This window comes from Eleutherodactylus coqui, chromosome 7, assembly GCF_035609145.1.
Source record: "Eleutherodactylus coqui strain aEleCoq1 chromosome 7, aEleCoq1.hap1, whole genome shotgun sequence".
Taxonomy (NCBI): Eukaryota; Metazoa; Chordata; class Amphibia; order Anura; family Eleutherodactylidae; genus Eleutherodactylus; species Eleutherodactylus coqui.
Genome location: NC_089843.1, coordinates 5,266,174 through 5,283,729, shown reverse-complemented (window position 1 = coordinate 5,283,729; position 17,556 = coordinate 5,266,174).

The window sequence follows — 17,556 nt, the reverse complement described above, 5'->3', positions numbered from 1 at the left end:
GGAAGAGTCTTGTAAGAGAGATGACCAAGAGCCCAGTGGCCCCCATAATACTTACATGGAAGAACAACCAGGACTCTTCCTAGAACTGCCGACCCCAAAACTAAGGGGAAGAAGGGTCTTGTAAGAGAGGTGACCAAGAACCCAGCGGCCCCCATAATACTTACATGGAAGAACCCCCAGGACTCATCCTAGAGCTGCCGACCCCCAAACTAAGGAGGAGAAGGGTCTTGTAAGAGAGGTGACCAAGGACCCAGCGGCCCCCATAATACTTACATAGAAGAACCCCCAGGACTCATCCTAGAGCTGCCGACCCCCAAACTAAGGAGGAGAAGGGTCTTGTAAGAGAGGTGACCAAGGACCCAGCGGCCCCCATAATACTTACATGGAGGAACAACCAGGACTCTACCTAGAGCTGCTGACCCCCAAACTAAGGGGAGAAGGGCCTTGTAAGAGAGGTGACCAAGGACCCAGCGGCCCCCATAATACTTACATGGAAGAACAACCAGGACTCTACCTAGAGCCGCTGACCCCCAAACTAAGGGGGAGAGGGGTCTGTAAGAGAGGTGACCAAGAGCCCAGCGGCCCCCATAATACTTACATGAAAGAACAACCAGGACTCATCTAGAGCCGCCGAACCCCAAACTAAGGGGGGGAATAGTCTTGTAAGAGAGGAGACCAAGAACCCAGCGGCCCCCATAATACTTACATAGAAGAACCACCAGGACTCATCTAGAGCCGCCGACCCCCAAACTAAGGGGGAGAAGGGTCTTGTAAGAGAGGAGACCAAGAGCCCAGCGGCCCCCATAATACTTACATGGAAGATGTACCAGGAGTCTACCTAGAGCTGCCGACCCCCAAACTAAGGGGGAGAGGGGTCTTGTAAGAGAGGTGACCAAGAGACCAGCGGCCCCCATAATACTTAGTGCAGCCATATATTTCCACAGCACAGTATATAATCCCGCAGTGCATCTATATAATCGAGCAGGCCTCAGTGGATGCATTATAAGTAGAGATGAGCGAACGTGCTCGGCCCCACCCCTTTTTCACCCGAGTACCGCGATTTTCGAGTACTTCCGTACTCGGGCGAAAAAATTCGGGGGGCGCCGTGGCGGCGCAGGGGGTTGCAGCGGGGAGTGGGGGGGGGGAGAGGGAGAGAGAGAGGGCTCCCCCCTGTTCCCCGCTGCTACCCCCCGCACCGCCGCGCCTCTCCCCGCCCCCCGAATCCTTACGCGCGAACACTGAAGTACTCGAAAATGGCGGTACTCGGGTGCGTAAGTACTCATTACGAGTACGTTCGCTCATCTCTAATTATAAGGTCTCGGCGGGGTTAGCAGATCGGTAGGTTTTTTTCGTTGCAGTTCATGCTCATATCCCCCAGATATTGCGCAGTCTCAGGCGGCCATGTTGGCGGTCACTATGTGACGTGACGGGGGGTTCGTTATGCTTCCCAGCATCCTCTCGGTGATACTACGTGTAGCGCTTAGTAATTAGCGCCCTCCCTGGTGTTTCCTGTGTAATTATGCTTCTTCTATTAGTCACACTGATAAACGTAGACGCGGGATTAACTCTGGGATCGGAGCCCCCCGCCTGATGAAGGTCCGTCCTCCGTCATCCAGTGCCTGAGCCCTTTATCGTCTTGATGAATCGCTTATAAAGCCGCAGCGGCAAATGACGTTGTATTCTGATATTTAACCCAAGATCATAAGTACTCCCGTTGTTGTCCTCTGTTATCAGCCATTGAACGTCTTAGTTACCGGTGTAGGAGGGGCTCCCAGGCTGGCGTTGACAATGAGACATCCGACATTTGGCGACCTCTACAATGGATATGGCCTCAGGGTTCATCTGATGGAGCGCAGGACCCCAGAAGCCCCTCCGTGTGCCAATAAACATGGGAAAAGGAGGTAGAGGGACAAAGTGACGTCACACGGTCCACCCTGTGCTGATAGTCGCCCCCATCAGGTGGTGGCATGAAGGTGTCCCCTACAGACGTGGGGGGGTCACAGAATAGGAGCAGCGATAACCATCGGGATTACGTGCCGTGGAGACCCCCTCCCATCATTTTCAGGCCCGCTGACTTATTTTATGGCCCAGGGGCTTCAGGAAAGTCATTGCAGCAACGTGCCCCAAACGGCATTGTGCAGCGGCAGCCAAGCGAGATCAAACAGGCGCGGATCGGAGATAAGGCGAGAAACCAGAGGAGCCATTAGGAAATGTAAAACACGGCAATGAGGCTAATCACAAAAATAATGAATTGCGCCATTGTTTTCTATCACCCCCGCAGCTAACCCTTCCATCACCTGAGAAGTCACGGAGAGGGGTCCGCTGTGTACAGAGACATGGGGGGATATAGAGGGGTCTGCTGTGTACAGAGACATGGGGGGATATAGAGGGGTCTGCTGTGTACAGAGACATGGGGGGATATAGAGGGGTCCGCTGTGTACAGAGACATGGGGGGATACAGAGGGGTCTGCTGCGTACAGAGACATGGGGGGATATAGAGGGGTCTGCTGCGTACAGAGACATGGGGGATACAGAGGGGTCTGCTGCGTACAGAGACATGGGGGATACAGAGGGGTCTGCTGCGTACAGAGACATGGGGGGATATAGAGGGGTCTGCTGTATCCAGAGACATGGGGGGATATAGAGGGGTCTGCTGTGTACAGAGACATGGGGGGATATAGAGGGGTCTGCTGCGTACAGAGACATGGGGGGATACAGAGGGGTCTGCTGTATACAGAGACATGGGGGGATATAGAGGGGTCTGCTGCGTACAGAGACATGGGGGGATACAGAGGGGTCTGCTGCGTACAGAGACATGGGGGTATATAGAGGGGTCTGCTGTGTACAGAGACACGGGGGGATACAGAGGGGTCTGCTGCGTACAGAGACACGGGGGGATACAGAGGGGTCTGCTGTGTACAGAGACATGGGGGGATACAGAGTGGTCTGCTGTGTACAGAGACATGGGGGGATATAGAGGGGTCTGCTGTGTACAGAGACATGGGGGGATACAGAGGGGTCTGCTGCGTCCAGAGACATGGGGGGATATAGAGGGGTCCGCTGTGTACAGAGACATGGGGGGATATAGAGGGGTCCGCTGTGTACAGAGACATGGGGGGATATAGAGGGGTCTGCTGCGTCCAGAGACATGGGGGGATATAGAGGGGTCTGCTGTATACAGAGGCATGGGGGGATACAGAGGGGTCTGCTGTATACAGAGACATGGGGGGATATAGAGGGGTCTGCTGCGTACAGAGACATGGGGGGATATAGAGGGGTCCGCTGTGTACAGAGACATGGGGGGATATAGAGGGGTCCGCTGTGTACAGAGACATGGGGGGATATAGAGGGGTCTGCTGTGTCCAGAGACATGGGGGGATATAGAGGGGTCTGCTGTGTACAGAGACATGGGGGGATACAGAGTGGTCCGCTGTGTACAGAGACATGGGGGGATATAGAGGGGTCTGCTGTGTACAGAGACATGGGGGGATACAGAGGGGTCTGCTGCGTCCAGAGACATGGGGGGATATAGAGGGGTCCGCTGTGTACAGAGACATGGGGGGATATAGAGGGGTCCGCTGTGTACAGAGACATGGGGGGATATAGAGGGGTCTGCTGTATACAGAGACATGGGGGGATATAGAGGGGTCCGCTGCGTACAGAGACATGGGGGGATACAGAGGGGTCTGCTGCGTACAGAGACATGGGGGGATACAGAGGGGTCTGCTGCGTACAGAGACATGGGGGTATATAGAGGGGTCTGCTGTGTACAGAGACACGGGGGGATACAGAGGGGTCTGCTGCGTACAGAGACACGGGGGGATACAGAGGGGTCCGCTGTGTACAGAGACATGGGGGGATACAGAGGGGTCTGCTGTGTACAGAGACATGGGGGGATACAGAGGGGTCTGCTGCGTACAGAGACATGGGGGGATACAGAGGGGTCTGCTGTGTACAGAGACATGGGGGGATACAGAGTGGTCCGCTGTGTACAGAGACATGGGGGGATATAGAGGGGTCTGCTGTGTACAGAGACATGGGGGGATACAGAGGGGTCTGCTGCGTCCAGAGACATGGGGGGATATAGAGGGGTCCGCTGTGTACAGAGACATGGGGGGATATAGAGGGGTCCGCTGTGTACAGAGACATGGGGGGATATAGAGGGGTCTGCTGCGTCCAGAGACATGGGGGGATATAGAGGGGTCTGCTGTATACAGAGGCATGGGGGGATACAGAGGGGTCTGCTGTATACAGAGACATGGGGGGATACAGAGGGATCTGCTGTGTACAGAGACATGGGGGGATATAGAGGGGTCCGCTGTGTACAGAGACATGGGGGGATATAGAGGGGTCCGCTGTGTACAGAGACATGGGGGGATATAGAGGGGTCTGCTGCGTCCAGAGACATGGGGGGATATAGAGGGGTCTGCTGTATACAGAGGCATGGGGGGATACAGAGGGGTCTGCTGTATACAGAGACATGGGGGGATATAGAGGGGTCCGCTGCGTACAGAGACATGGGGGGATACAGAGGGGTCTGCTGCGTACAGAGACATGGGGGGATACAGAGGGGTCTGCTGTGTACAGAGACATGGGGGGGATACAGAGGGGTCTGCTGCGTACAGAGACATGGGGGGATACAGAGGGGTCTGCTGCGTACAGAGACATGGGGGGATACAGAGGGGTCTGCTGTGTACAGAGACATGGGGGGATATAGAGGGGTCTGCTGCGTACAGAGACATGGGGGGATATAGAGGGGTCTGCTGCGTACAGAGACATGGGGGGATATAGAGGGGTCTGCTGTGTACAGAGACATGGGGCGATATAGAGGGGTCTGCTGTGTACAGAGACATGGGGGGATATAGAGGGGTCTGCTGTGTACAGAGACATGGGGGGATATAGAGGGGTCTGCTGTGTACAGAGAAATGGGGGAGATATAGAGGGGTCTGCTGTGTACAGAGACATGGGGGGATATAGAGGGGTCTGCTGCGTACAGAGACATGGGGGGATACAGAGGGGTCTGCTGTGTACAGAGACATAGGGGGATATAGAGGGGTCTGCTGTGTACAGAGAAATGGGGGGGATATAGAGGGGTCTGCTGTGTACAGAGACATGGGGGGATACAGAGGGGTCTGCTGCGTACAGAGACATGGGGGGATACAGAGGGGTCTGCTGCGTACTGAGACATGGGGGGATATAGAGGGGTCTGCTGCGTACAGAGACATGGGGGGATACAGAGGGGTCTGCTGCGTACAGAGACATGGGGGGATACAGAGGGGTCTGCTGCGTACAGAGACATGGGGGGATATAGAGGGGTCTGCTGTGTACAGAGACATGGGGGGATATAGAGGGGTCTGCTGTGTACAGAGACATGGGGGGATATAGAGGGGTCTGCTGCGTACAGAGACATGGGGGGATATAGAGGGGTCTGCTGCGTACAGAGACATGGGGGGATATAGAGGGGTCTGCTGCGTACAGAGACATGGGGGGATACAGAGGGGTCTGCTGTGTACAGAGACATGGGGGGATACAGAGGGGTCTGCTGTGTACAGAGACATGGGGGGATATAGAGGGGTCTGCTGCGTACAGAGACATGGGGGGATATAGAGGGGTCCGCTGCGTACAGAGACATGGGGGGATATAGAGGGGTACGCTGCGTACAGAGACATGGGGGGATATAGAGGGGTCTGCTGTGTACAGAGACATGGGGGGATATAGAGGGGTCCGCTGCGTACAGAGACATGGGGGATATAGAGGGGTCTGCTGTGTACAGAGACATGGGGGGATACAGAGGGGTCTGCTACGTACAGAGACATGGGGGATATAGAGGGGTCTGCTGCGTACAGAGACATGGGGGGATACAGAGGGGTCTGCTGCGTACAGAGACATGGGGGGATACAGAGGGGTCTGCTGTGTACAGAGACATGGGGGGATACAGAGGGGTCTGCTGTGTACAGAGACATGGGGGGATATAGAGGGGTCCGCTGCGTACAGAGACATGGGGCATACAGAGGGGTCTGCTGTGTACAGAGACATGGGGGGATATAGAGGGGTCCGCTGCGTACAGAGACATGGGGGATATAGAGGGGTCTGCTGTGTACAGAGACATGGGGGGATATAGAGGGGTCTGCTGTGTACAGAGACATGGGGGGATATAGAGGTGTCTGCTGCGTACAGAGACATGGGGGATATAGAGGGGTCTGCTGTGTACAGAGACATGGGGGGATACAGAGGGGTCTGCTGCGTACAGAGATATGGGGGGATACAGAGGGGTCTGCTGCGTACAGAGATATGGGGGGATATAGAGGGGTCTGCTGCGTACAGAGACATGGGGGGATATAGAGGGGTACGCTGCGTACAGAGACATGGGGGGATATAGAGGGGTCTGCTGTGTACAGAGACATGGGGGGATATAGAGGGGTCCGCTGCGTACAGAGACATGGGGGATATAGAGGGGTCTGCTGTGTACAGAGACATGGGGGGATATAGAGGGGTCTGCTGTGTACAGAGACATGGGGGGATATAGAGGTGTCTGCTGCGTACAGAGACATGGGGGATATAGAGGGGTCTGCTGTGTACAGAGACATGGGGGGATACAGAGGGGTCTGCTGCGTACAGAGATATGGGGGGATACAGAGGGGTCTGCTGCGTACAGAGATATGGGGGGATATAGAGGGGTCTGCTGCGTACAGAGACATGGGGGGATATAGAGGGGTCTGCTGTGTACAGAGACATGGGGGGATACAGAGGGGTCTGCTGTATACAGAGACATGGGGGGATACAGAGGGGTCCGCTGTGTACAGAGACATGGGGGGATACAGAGGGGTCTGCTGCGTACAGAGACATGGGGGGATATAGAGGGGTCCGCTGCGTACAGAGACATGGGGGGATATAGAGGGGTACGCTGCGTACAGAGACATGGGGGGATATAGAGGGGTCTGCTGTGTACAGAGACATGGGGGGATATAGAGGGGTCCGCTGCGTACAGAGACATGGGGGATATAGAGGGGTCTGCTGTGTACAGAGACATGGGGGGATATAGAGGGGTCTGCTACGTACAGAGACATGGGGGATATAGAGGGGTCTGCTGTGTACAGAGACATGGGGGGATACAGAGGGGTCTGCTGTATACAGAGACATGGGGGGATACAGAGGGGTCTGCTGTATACAGAGACATGGGGGGATATAGAGGGGTCTGCTGCGTACAGAGACATGGGGGGATATAGAGGGGTCTGCTGTGTACAGAGACATGGGGGGATATAGAGGGGTCTGCTGCGTACAGAGACATGGGGGGATACAGAGGTGTCTGCTGTGTACAGAGACATGGGGGGATATAGAGGGGTCTGCTGCGTACAGAGACATGGGGGGATATAGAGGGGTCTGCTGCGTACAGAGACATGGGGGGATATAGAGGGGTCTGCTGCGTACAGAGACATGGGGGGATATAGAGGGGTCTGCTGCGTACAGAGACATGGGGGGATACAGAGGGGTCTGCTGCATACAGAGACATGGGGGGATATAGAGGGGTCTGCTGTGTACAGAGACACGGGGGGGATACAGAGGGGTCTGCTGCGTACAGAGACATGGGGGGATACAGAGGGGTCTGCTGCGTACAGAGACATGGGGGGATATAGAGGGGTCTGCTGCGTACAGAGACATGGGGGGATATAGAGGGGTCCGCTGTGTACAGAGACATGGGGGGATATAGAGGGGTCTGCTGCGTACAGAGACATGGGGGTATATAGAGGGGTCTGCTGTGTACAGAGACATGGGGGGATACAGAGGGGTCCGCTGTGTTCAGAGACATGGGGGGATACAGAGGGGTCTGCTGTGTACAGAGACATGGGGGGATATAGAGGGGTCTGCTGCGTACAGAGACATGGGGGGATACAGAGGGGTCTGCTGTGTACAGAGACATGGGGGGATATAGAGGGGTCTGCTGCGTACAGAGACATGGGGGGATACAGAGGGGTCTGCTGTGTACAGAGACATGGGGGGATATAAAGGGGTCTGCTGCGTACAGAGACATGGGGGGATATAGAGGGGTCTGCTGCGTACAGAGACATGGGGGGATATAGAGGGGTCTGCTGCGTACAGAGACATGGGGGGATACAGAGGGGTCTGCTGTGTACAGAGACATGGGGGGATATAGAGGGGTCTGCTGTGTACAGAGACATGGGGGGATATAGAGGGGTCTGCTGTGTACAGAGACATGGGGGGATATAGAGGGGTCTGCTGCGTACAGAGACATGGGGGGATACAGAGGGGTCTGCTGCGTACAGAGACATGGGGGGATACAGAGGGGTCTGCTGTGTACAGAGACATGGGGGATACAGAGGGGTCCGCTGTATCCAGAGACATGGGGGGATATAGAGGGGTCCGCTGCGTACAGAGACATGGGGGGATATAGAGGGGTCTGCTGTGTACAGAGACATGGGGGGATATAGAGGGGTCTGCTGCGTACAGAGACATGGGGGGATACAGAGGGGTCTGCTGTGTACAGAGACATGGGGGGATATAGAGGGGTCTGCTGTGTACAGAGACATGGGGGGATATAGAGGGGTCTGCTGTGTACAGAGACATGGGGGGATATAGAGGGGTCTGCTGTGTACAGAGACATGGGGGGATATAGAGGGGTCTGCTGCGTACAGAGACATGGGGGGATACAGAGGGGTCTGCTGTGTACAGAGACATGGGGGGATACAGAGGGGTCTGCTGTTTACAGAGACATGGGGGGATACAGAGGGGTCTGCTGTGTACAGAGACATGGGGGGATATAGATGGGTCTGCTGTATACAGAGACATGGGGGGATATAGAGGGGTCTGCTGTATACAGAGACATGGGGGGATATAGAGGAGTCTGCTGCGTACAGAGACATGGGGGGATATAGAGGAGTCTGCTGCGTACAGAGACATGGGGGGATACAGAGGGGTCTGCTGCGTACAGAGACATGGGGGATATAGAGGGGTCTACTGTGTACAGAGATATGGGGGGATATAGAGGGGTCCGCTGTGTACAGAGACATGGGGGGATACAGAGGGGTCTACTGTGTACAGAGATATGGGGGGATATAGAGGGGTCTGCTGCATACAGAGACATGGGGGGATATAGAGGGGTCTGCTGTGTACAGAGACATGGGGGGATACAGAGGGGTCTGCTGTATACAGAGACATGGGGGGATACAGAGGGGTCTGCTGTATACAGAGACATGGGGGGACACAGAGGGGTCCGCTGCGTACAGAGAAATGGGGGGGATATAGAGGGGTCTGCTGTGTACAGAGACATGGGGGGACACAGAGGGGTCTGCTGCGTACAGAGAAATGGGGGGGATATAGAGGGGTCTGCTGTGTACAGAGACATGGGGGGATATAGAGGGGTCTGCTGCATACAGAGACATGAGGGATATAGAGGGGTCTGCTGTGTCCAGAGACATGGGGGGATATAGAGGGGTCTGCTGCGTACAGAGACATGGGGGGATACAGAGGGGTCTGCTGTTTACAGAGACATGGGAGGATACAGAGGGGTCTGCTGTGTACAGAGACATGGGAGGATACAGAGGGGTCTGCTGTGTACAGAGACATGGGGGGATATAGAGGGGTCTGCTGCATACAGAGACATGGGGGATATAGAGGGGTCTGCTGTATACAGAGACATGGGGGGATATAGAGGGGTCTGCTGTGTACAGAGACATGGGGGGATATAGAGGGGTCTGCTGCGTACAGAGACATGGGGGGATATAGAGGGGTCCGCTGTGTACAGAGACATGGGGGGACACAGAGGGGTCTGCTGTGTACAGAGACATGGGGGGATATAGAGGGGTCTGCTGCATACAGAGACATGGGGGATATAGAGGGGTCTGCTGCGTACAGAGACATGGGGCGATATACAGGGGTCTGCTGTATACAGAGACATGGGGGGATATAGAGGGGTCTGCTGCGTACAGAGACATGGGGGGATACAGAGGGGTCTGCTGTGTACAGAGACATGGGGGGATACTGAGGGGTCTGCTGTTTACAGAGACATGGGGGGATACAGAGGGGTCTGCTGTGTACAGAGACATGGGGGGATATAGATGGGTCTGCTGTATACAGAGACATGGGGGGATATAGAGGGGTCTGCTGTATACAGAGACATGGGGGGATATAGAGGAGTCTGCTGCGTACAGAGACATGGGGGGATATAGAGGAGTCTGCTGCGTACAGAGACATGGGGGGATACAGAGGGGTCTGCTGCGTACAGAGACATGGGGGGATATAGAGGGGTCTATTGTGTACAGAGACATGGGGGGATATAGAGGGGTCCGCTGTGTACAGAGACATGGGGGGATACAGAGGGGTCTGCTGTGTACAGAGACATGGGGGGATATAGAGGGGTCTATTGTGTACAGAGACATGGGGGGATATAGAGGGGTCTGCTGCATACAGAGACATGGGGGGATATAGAGGGGTCTGCTGTGTACAGAGACATGGGGGGATATAGAGGGGTCTGCTGTGTACAGAGACATGGGGGGATACAGAGGGGTCTGCTGTATACAGAGACATGGGGGGATACAGAGGGGTCTGCTGTTTACAGAGACATGGGGGGATACAGAGGGGTCTGCTGTATCCAGAGACATGGGGGGACACAGAGGGGTCCGCTGCGTACAGAGAAATGGGGGGGATATAGAGGGGTCTGCTGTGTACAGAGAAATGGGGGGGATATAGAGGGGTCTGCTGTGTACAGAGACATGGGGGGATATAGAGGGGTCTGCTGCATACAGAGAAATGGGGGGGATATAGAGGGGTCTGCTGTGTACAGAGACATGGGGGGATATAGAGGGGTCTGCTGTGTACAGAGACATGGGGGGATATAGAGGGGTCCGCTGTGTACAGAGAAATGGGGGGGATATAGAGGGGTCTGCTGTGTACAGAGACATGGGGGGACACAGAGGGGTCTGCTGCGTACAGAGAAATGGGGGGGATATAGAGGGGTCCGCTGTGTACAGAGACATGGGGGGATATAGAGGGGTCTGCTGCATACAGAGACATGAGGGATATAGAGGGGTCTGCTGTGTCCAGAGACATGGGGGGATATAGAGGGGTCTGCTGTGTACAGAGACATGGGAGGATACAGAGGGGTCTGCTGCATACAGAGACATGGGGGATATAGAGGGGTCTGCTGTGTACAGAGACATGGGGGGACACAGAGGGGTCTGCTGTGTACAGAGACATGGGGGGATATAGAGGGGTCTGCTGTATACAGAGACATGGGGGGATATAGAGGGGTCTGCTGTGTACAGAGACATGGGGGGATATAGAGGGGTCTGCTGTGTACAGAGACATGGGGGGACACAGAGGGGTCTGCTGTGTACAGAGACATGGGGGGATATAGAGGGGTCTGCTGCATACAGAGACATGGGGGATATAGAGGGGTCTGCTGCGTACAGAGACATGGGGCGATATACAGGGGTCTGCTGTATACAGAGACATGGGGGATATAGAGGGGTCTGCTGTATACAGAGACATGGGGGATATAGAGGGGTCTGCTGCGTACAGAGACATGGGGGGATACAGAGGGGTCTGCTGTGTACAGAGACATGAGGGATATAGAGGGGTCTACAGTGTACGGAGACATGGGGGGATATAGAGGGGTCTGCAGTGTACAGAGACATGGGGGGACACAGAGGGGTCTGCTGCGTACAGAGAAATGGGGGGGATATAGAGGGGTCTGCTGTGTACAGAGACATGGGGGGATATAGAGGGGTCTGCTGCATACAGAGACATGAGGGATATAGAGGGGTCTGCTGTGTCCAGAGACATGGGGGGATATAGAGGGGTCTGCTGCGTACAGAGACATGGGGGGATACAGAGGGGTCTGCTGTTTACAGAGACATGGGAGGATACAGAGGGGTCTGCTGTGTACAGAGACATGGGAGGATACAGAGGGGTCTGCTGTGTACAGAGACATGGGGGGATATAGAGGGGTCTGCTGCATACAGAGACATGGGGGATATAGAGGGGTCTGCTGTATACAGAGACATGGGGGGATATAGAGGGGTCTGCTGTGTACAGAGACATGGGGGGATATAGAGGGGTCTGCTGCGTACAGAGACATGGGGGGATATAGAGGGGTCCGCTGTGTACAGAGACATGGGGGGACACAGAGGGGTCTGCTGTGTACAGAGACATGGGGGGATATAGAGGGGTCTGCTGCATACAGAGACATGGGGGATATAGAGGGGTCTGCTGCGTACAGAGACATGGGGCGATATACAGGGGTCTGCTGTATACAGAGACATGGGGGGATATAGAGGGGTCTGCTGCGTACAGAGACATGGGGGGATACAGAGGGGTCTGCTGTGTACAGAGACATGGGGGGATACTGAGGGGTCTGCTGTTTACAGAGACATGGGGGGATACAGAGGGGTCTGCTGTGTACAGAGACATGGGGGGATATAGATGGGTCTGCTGTATACAGAGACATGGGGGGATATAGAGGGGTCTGCTGTATACAGAGACATGGGGGGATATAGAGGAGTCTGCTGCGTACAGAGACATGGGGGGATATAGAGGAGTCTGCTGCGTACAGAGACATGGGGGGATACAGAGGGGTCTGCTGCGTACAGAGACATGGGGGGATATAGAGGGGTCTATTGTGTACAGAGACATGGGGGGATATAGAGGGGTCCGCTGTGTACAGAGACATGGGGGGATACAGAGGGGTCTGCTGTGTACAGAGACATGGGGGGATATAGAGGGGTCTATTGTGTACAGAGACATGGGGGGATATAGAGGGGTCTGCTGCATACAGAGACATGGGGGGATATAGAGGGGTCTGCTGTGTACAGAGACATGGGGGGATATAGAGGGGTCTGCTGTGTACAGAGACATGGGGGGATACAGAGGGGTCTGCTGTATACAGAGACATGGGGGGATACAGAGGGGTCTGCTGTTTACAGAGACATGGGGGGATACAGAGGGGTCTGCTGTATCCAGAGACATGGGGGGACACAGAGGGGTCCGCTGCGTACAGAGAAATGGGGGGGATATAGAGGGGTCTGCTGTGTACAGAGAAATGGGGGGGATATAGAGGGGTCTGCTGTGTACAGAGACATGGGGGGATATAGAGGGGTCTGCTGCATACAGAGAAATGGGGGGGATATAGAGGGGTCTGCTGTGTACAGAGACATGGGGGGATATAGAGGGGTCTGCTGTGTACAGAGACATGGGGGGATATAGAGGGGTCCGCTGTGTACAGAGAAATGGGGGGGATATAGAGGGGTCTGCTGTGTACAGAGACATGGGGGGACACAGAGGGGTCTGCTGCGTACAGAGAAATGGGGGGGATATAGAGGGGTCCGCTGTGTACAGAGACATGGGGGGATATAGAGGGGTCTGCTGCATACAGAGACATGAGGGATATAGAGGGGTCTGCTGTGTCCAGAGACATGGGGGGATATAGAGGGGTCTGCTGTGTACAGAGACATGGGAGGATACAGAGGGGTCTGCTGCATACAGAGACATGGGGGATATAGAGGGGTCTGCTGTGTACAGAGACATGGGGGGACACAGAGGGGTCTGCTGTGTACAGAGACATGGGGGGATATAGAGGGGTCTGCTGTATACAGAGACATGGGGGGATATAGAGGGGTCTGCTGTGTACAGAGACATGGGGGGATATAGAGGGGTCTGCTGTGTACAGAGACATGGGGGGACACAGAGGGGTCTGCTGTGTACAGAGACATGGGGGGATATAGAGGGGTCTGCTGCATACAGAGACATGGGGGATATAGAGGGGTCTGCTGCGTACAGAGACATGGGGCGATATACAGGGGTCTGCTGTATACAGAGACATGGGGGATATAGAGGGGTCTGCTGTATACAGAGACATGGGGGATATAGAGGGGTCTGCTGCGTACAGAGACATGGGGGGATACAGAGGGGTCTGCTGTGTACAGAGACATGAGGGATATAGAGGGGTCTACAGTGTACGGAGACATGGGGGGATATAGAGGGGTCTGCAGTGTACGGAGACATATGGGTACTGACGTATGGGTGGTTGGCAGTGCCCATGAGTAGCTCTATTGCCTCAGCTGGTGGGCGGACGGTTTTGTGCCAGCAGGTAAAAGTATAATATATAAATATATCCTGTTTGTGACATTCCGGCTCTCGCTGTAACGTTACATCCAGTAACATGGATGATGGGGGTAGTAGTTGGCGGTTCGTGACGCCACCGCTCCATACAGCGGCATTCACGCGTAGCGCATTTATGACACTGGACAAGTGCGTAGTACCTCGGGTCCTCCGGAACGTGGGGGGGGGGGGTGGGGGGGAGGCCCGGTAATACTTCACCAGTGACGTCTCCATACTGTACAGCAGACTCCAGAATGCAGAGTTTACAGCGCAGGACAGCTTAGTCCATATTCAGCAATACTTGACATCAAAGTCAATGGCCACAGAATGGCAGTAATCATCACCCCGCTGTCATAGACTTCAGCAAATAAAGGAGATGGAATAAATCCTCCACAGCGCCACCTATTGAAAGGCAGCATTCCTTCACGCCAAAGTCAGACTCTGTATACAAGCCTTATAACAATGACTTTAGCACTTCAGCACGTGTGGGTGTCAGTTACGGGTGTACCACTACACGGTGATCCAGTCTTCAGACGGCCGCAGAGGATCATAAACAGCCTGCGTATCATCTTCAGAGGCTCAGCAGACTTCTGCACTGATCCCGCTGTAGAGGAATATATCCTCACCAGCCGGGGTAGTTACTTACAAAGGGCTCTCTGGTGATGGGACTTTATGGGGAAGACATTAGGCTCACTCACTGCCCTGCACTTCACATACGGTTCGGCGGTCTCTCTGTCTCCACCATCGTCAGCTGCACAAGGGCTGATGGTGCCCTCATGCCCTCTGTGGTAGCAAACCCTCAGGTGGTAGATGGGCGCGGACTCGGCTGTCCTCCGGCAGCCAATCACTGATACTTAAAGATTCATGCACCAGGTCACATGACACTAAGATAGATACATTCAGCAGCAGAGCTGACAGACAATGATTTTAGTGGAGTTAACCCTTCAGACGCTGCAGCCATGCAACACACATACAGAAAATAGACATGACGGTTTTGCACAGCGCATCCACATGAGACAGACATGTATGACAATTATGGAGGGGTCAAGGATGACGTTCTTGGACAGTACACTTCTACTCTGGGACATCTTCTTCGCGGCTCCGCCGTATGAAGCCACCGACTGTCACTTTATGCTATGTGGTTGGCTTAGAGGTCCGGCAGCGGTCTCTGCCGCCATCTAGTGATGAATCTGGGGGTTGTCTGTAGGGGACGTGTCTGCTGAACATTCTACTAATCCGGATGTTTTATCGTTTGGCGTAAGTTGTATCTGTCATCATTTTGCTGATCAGCTTCTTTTCTTACTAGATCGACCCGATGTCGCTGCAAGGAGATAAAAGGTTTCAGAAGTGGTGGGAGCTTCTAAACCGGCAGGTTAGGGGATTACGTAGAGCGGCACTTTGTATTTGGAGCAGATATCTAATATAAAAAAGCTTACAACTCTCTCTGTTTGTCTCTCTGTCTGTCTCTTTCTCTCTGTTTGTCTGTTTTTTCTCATTGTCTGTCTCTCTCTCTGTCTGTTTCTGTCTGTCTCTCTTTCTTTCTGTCTCAATATCGCTCTGTCTTTTTTGTTCTCTTTCTATCTCTCTCTCTGTCTGTCTCTACTACTCTCTCTGTCTCCCTATCGCTCTCTCTATGTCTCTCTATCACTTTCTCAGGGTCTCTCTATCGTTCTTGTTCTGTCTGTCTATCGCTCTCTGTCTGTTTCTGTCTGTCTCCCTATTGCTATATCTCTAGTTGGCTCTCTATCACTCTCTCCGTCTATCACTCTGTCTGTCTTTCTACGCTCTCTCTATGTTTCTGTTTCTCTATCGCTCTCTCTCTTTTCCTCTGTCTCTCTATCGTTCTCTCTTTCTGTTTGTTTTGCTATTGCTTTCTCTCTGTTTCTCTATCACTGTCAGTCTTTCTGTTTCTCTATCGCTCTCTCTCTCTCTGTCTGTTTCTCTATTGCTCTCTTTCTGTCTGTCTCTCTGTTGCTCCCTATGTCAGTCTCTCTTTCACTCTGTCTATCTCTCTATTGCTCTCTCTCTGTCTATTGCTTTCTTTTTGTCTGTTGCTCTGTCTGTTTCTGTCTGTCTCCCTATTGCTATCTTTCTCTAGTTGTCTCTCTATCACTCTGTCTGTCTATCTTTCTCTATCTGTCTCTCTATGCTCTCTCTATTTCTCTCTCTATCTATCGCTATCCCTCTGTCTCTCTATCGTTCTCTCTTTCTGTCTGTCTCGCTATTGCTTTCTCTATTGTTCTCTCTCTGTTTCTCTATCACTCTCCCTCTGTCTGTTACTCTATCACTCTCTCTCTGTCTGTTTCTCTATTGCTCTCTTTCTATCTCACTATCTAGCTCTCTCTTACTGTCTATCGCTCTCTTTGTCTCTCTATCGCTTTCTCTCTGTTTCTATTGTTCTTTCTCTCACTGTCTCTCTGTCACTCTTTCTCTCACTGTCTTTCTCTCTATCGCTCTTTTTCTCACTGTCTCTCTATCGTTCTCTTTGTCCCTATCACTTTCTTACTCTATCTCTCTATTGCTCTCTGTCTCTCTCTTTCGCTCCTTCTCTTACTGTCTCTCGATTGCGCTCTCTATCTCTATCGCTCTCTCACTTTGTCTCTTTATTGCTCTCTGTCTGTCTATCTTTCTCCCTATTGCTGTCTCTCTACTGCTCTTTCTCTCACTGTCTCTCTATCACTGTCTCTCTCTGTCTCTCTATCGCTGTCTTTTCCTGTTTGTTTCTCTATTGCTTCCTCTGTCTCTCTATCGCTGTCCCTCTCTTTCTGTTTCTCTATCATTCTTTCTGTCTCTCTATCACTCTCTCTCTCGTACTCTCTGTCACTATCGCTCTCTCTCTGTCTCTTTCTCTCTCTTAGTCTCTCTATCGCTCTCTCACTCTATCTCTCTATCACTTTCTCTCTATCACTCTCTGTCTTTCTATTGCTGTCTCTCGCTCTGTCTCTCTATCACTCTCTCTATCGCTCTCACTCTCATTCTGTCTCTTTATTGCTCTCTCTGTCTGTCTCTCTATTGCTCTCTCTGTCTGTCTCTCTCTATTGCTCTCTCTCTCCGTCTCTCTCTTTCTTTGTCTCTCTATCACTGTCTCTCTATTGCTCTCTCTGTCTCTCTCTATTGCTCTTTCTCTGTCTCTCTATCGCTCTCTCTGTCTCTCTCATTGTCTGTCTCTGTATCTCTCTGTCTCTCTCTCTGTTGTTCTCTCTCTATCTCTGTCGCTCTGTCTCTCTATTGCTCTCTCTGTCTCTCCATCGCTCTCTCTGCCTGTCTCGCTCTCTATTGCTTTCTCTCTGTCTCTCTATCACTCTTTCTCTCTGTCTTATTGTCTGTCTCTCTCTGTCTGTCTCTCTGTCTCTCTTTCTTTCTGTCTCAATATCGCTCTGTCTTTTTTGTTCTCTTTCTATCTCTCTCTGTCTGTCTCTACTACTCTCTCTGTCTCCCTATCGC